Below are 3,091 nucleotides of genomic sequence, written 5' to 3'. Positions count from 1 at the left end.
ATCATACTGAGAAAATGGTGACTAGAAATGCAACATTAGGTTTGCCCCTTTAACCGAGGTCAACATTTATTTTGTTACGATAAATTAATGATTAAATCTTAATTTTATTCAAAATATCCTTTAAAACTTAAATTATTAAATAAACTTCACCTTTAATTCATTAAGAAGAAGGGATGTTGATTTTTGATAAATGGAATTTTACTAAGTCACAGGGAGAGAATTTTTACAAACAAATGAATGACATAATTTTAGAGAGCTGCTAATGACACCCCAACTTTTACTTATGACACCTAATTTCTTAATTTACTTTTCAACCTCCCCCCTCCCCCCTCTCAATGATTAAAACGGTTTGGCTAAATTAACATTATAACACTAGTTCAAATTATTTTGGTAATTGTTTACCATTATGATTTGGTTCATATAAAAACTTAAATCCAAAATAATAGAAATATATAAAAAAAAATAAAAATAAAAATGAGAGAACTTCTATTGGCACCCCTATTTCTATTTTATTTTAAATCATTCACTTATTTTTTTAATTTTTAATTAAGATGTAATAAGTAAAAGTTGGAGTGCAAATAGCAGTTCTCTAATTTTAACAATTGGTGTATTATAAATACAAAATGGTGTGCCAATAGAAGTACTCAAAACAATAAAGATCTCTCTTCTGGCAGCAGATATGGAGAGAGGCTGATTTAGACATATCACATAAATACCACGTCTACTCTCGTCATTTCAAAATGATGCCTTTTTCTTGTTTTTTTTATTACCGTTTTTTACCGAGATTTGAGTAAAGTCACCGTCTTTGGTTTTGTCACTTAGCTGAGACTCTACGAAACAGAGCCATGGCGGCCATACTTGGAGATCCATGTGGGGCTCTAGAGCCTCTAGGGTTCTACTTCTAGGGACTCTGAGTTTGGGCTTCGTGAACCAGACCCAAAAATTTAAACTTTTTTACTTTTTTTCCTTTAAAAAAAAAATACAAATTATTTTTACCCTCTTTAAATGAACCCAACCTCTCAGCTCTTGTTCTTTCACAATTAACAGTAACAGTAGAGCTGCAGTTGCAGGCGCCGTTTCCCCTTTTTTACACTCTTCTCCCCCGCTTTTTGCAACAAAGCAGAAGCTCTAATGGAGTCTCTCGTTGTCTCATAAAACCCTGACCACTCTTCTCTCCTATTTTCTTCACTTACAACGGATACTTAAAATGGTGAGTACTACAGGGTACTCTTTTTCCGCATTTTAAACTTACCCATGAAGCCTTCTATTTGATTTTATGCATTTTGTTGTTGTTTATTAGGTGGGGTTTTCTTCACTTCTTCCTCACTGGCTTGAAGGTCTTCTTAGAGAGAAATTCTTTAACCCATGTTTGGTTCATGAGTCAGCAAAGAAGAACGAAAAGAACATCTTTTGCTTGGATTGTTGCACTAGCATCTGCCCTCATTGCTTATCTCCTCATCGTTCTCATCGTCTCTTGCAAGTCTGTAAAAATCTAATAACACTTCAAATCCCACTCTAAAATCCCCAGTTTTTTTTTTCTTCTCTGTAAAGCTTCTCTTTTTCTTTGTTTTTTTGGTTCAGATACGAAGATATGTCTATCACGATGTTATAGGCTCGACAATGTGGAGAAATTAATAGACTGTGCTTATGTTCAAGTAAGAAAGCTCTCTCTCTCTCTCTGTGTATGTTTCAGACTTTAAACTTAAAAGTTTGGTTTGTTTTCGAAAGGCTTACACGACGAACAGTGCAAAAGTGGTGTTTTTGAACCAAAGGCCTCAGTCTCGGCCCTTCAGAGGTTCCGGAAACATTTGCAGCACATGTGATAGAAGCTTACAAGACCCATACCTCTTCTGCTCTCTTGCCTGCAAGGTTTAAAATTTAAATCCTTAATTTTTAATATTCTCTCAGCTACCCATTTCAAAATTTCAATTTAGGTTTCGTTTAATTTCTCTGGGTCTGATTTTATTTATTTATTTAAAATCCGCCTTTACAGGTTCGTCATCTCGTGAGAAGCGAAGGTGGGCTCTCAAAATATCTCTTCGACTGCGAATCTTTGCCTCTATCAGAAGGAACGAAAGGAGAGAGCTTTTGTGACTATGACGATGGGCAAATGACACCTGACTCGGTCCTCGACTCACCGACTTCTTTACACACCTCGTCCGGGTCGAGCACTAGTGGCGGTGGAGTAGGTTGTAGGAACCTTGCCTGCACTGCTACAACTGAATTTGTGAGGAAAAAACGAAGTAGCGTATCGGTGTCTAGGGTATCATATCGGCCGACATGCTTACCTTCTTCAGAAATCGCTGTCAGTATGAATCGGCGAAAGGGAACCCCGAATCGTTCGCCGCTTTATTAAACGGTACTGTTACAGAAAAGAAATTAACAAGCGGGGGGGGGGGGTTATAGGGTTTTTGGGACACGTTTGTGATTTCTGTGTTTCTTGAGGAGTTAAAAAGAGAAGATGATCTCCCAATTTTGTAGAGGAATTATTGTTTCTTTCTATTTATTTCAAGTCCCTATTAAATTCTAATGTACTAATTCTAATAGGTTTGTAAGAACTGAAGGGGCTGTTCTAAATTCTAATTATGTTTACTTTGACCAACCATAAAAGTTATTGTTTTCTTTTTAAAATTCAAATTGATAACATATGGGTGGCGTGGTTTTGCTAATTTTATTTCTTAATTATTTTAAAGGATTTTTTAAATAAAGGGTTTAAGTTAAATTTAGAAAATATTTTAAAGGATTTTTTAAATAAAGGGTTTAAGTTAAATTTAGAAAAAGAGGAGGTGGGTTTTTTTAATATGTATTTTTAATTTGGAGGGTGTTTGACAATTGGGAGGGAAAGTTTTGTAATTTAGGTATGTGTACTGTGTGGGAAGATGGTGGGTAGGAAATTTGAACCCTAAAATAAATATGGGCCCATACACCTGAGATGAAGCCCTAGAATTGCAAACCCAATTTCTCTTTCTCTTTTGTTTCTTTCCCACTTTTTTTCTTCCCTAGAAGAGAGAGAGAGAGAGAGCAGAGACAAGAGACAAGAGAAAAGACAAGTTATTTAAATGTAGTGTGTTTCACTTCCCCAAGGCCTCCT

The 3,091-nt window shown here is 35.6% G+C and overlaps 1 pseudogene across 1 annotated transcript; it reads left to right on the top strand.

The window, feature by feature from the left end:
- Positions 1–878: 878 nt before the first annotated feature.
- Positions 879–2,610, top strand: LOC147393467 (protein RGF1 INDUCIBLE TRANSCRIPTION FACTOR 1-like; annotated as a pseudogene). The gene is made up of 5 exons (XR_015182182.1): positions 879–1,210; positions 1,301–1,480; positions 1,582–1,655; positions 1,729–1,869; positions 1,994–2,610. The product of XR_015182182.1 is annotated as a protein RGF1 INDUCIBLE TRANSCRIPTION FACTOR 1-like (transcript).
- The last annotated feature ends 481 nt before the right edge of the window (positions 2,611–3,091 follow it).

The sequence above is a fragment of the Akebia trifoliata genome, chromosome 10 (genome assembly GCF_017979445.1).
Source record: "Akebia trifoliata isolate Shusen 1 chromosome 10, ASM1797944v1, whole genome shotgun sequence".
Lineage (NCBI taxonomy): Eukaryota > Viridiplantae > Streptophyta > Magnoliopsida > Ranunculales > Lardizabalaceae > Akebia > Akebia trifoliata.
This window is presented reverse-complemented; position numbering and strand designations above follow the sequence as displayed.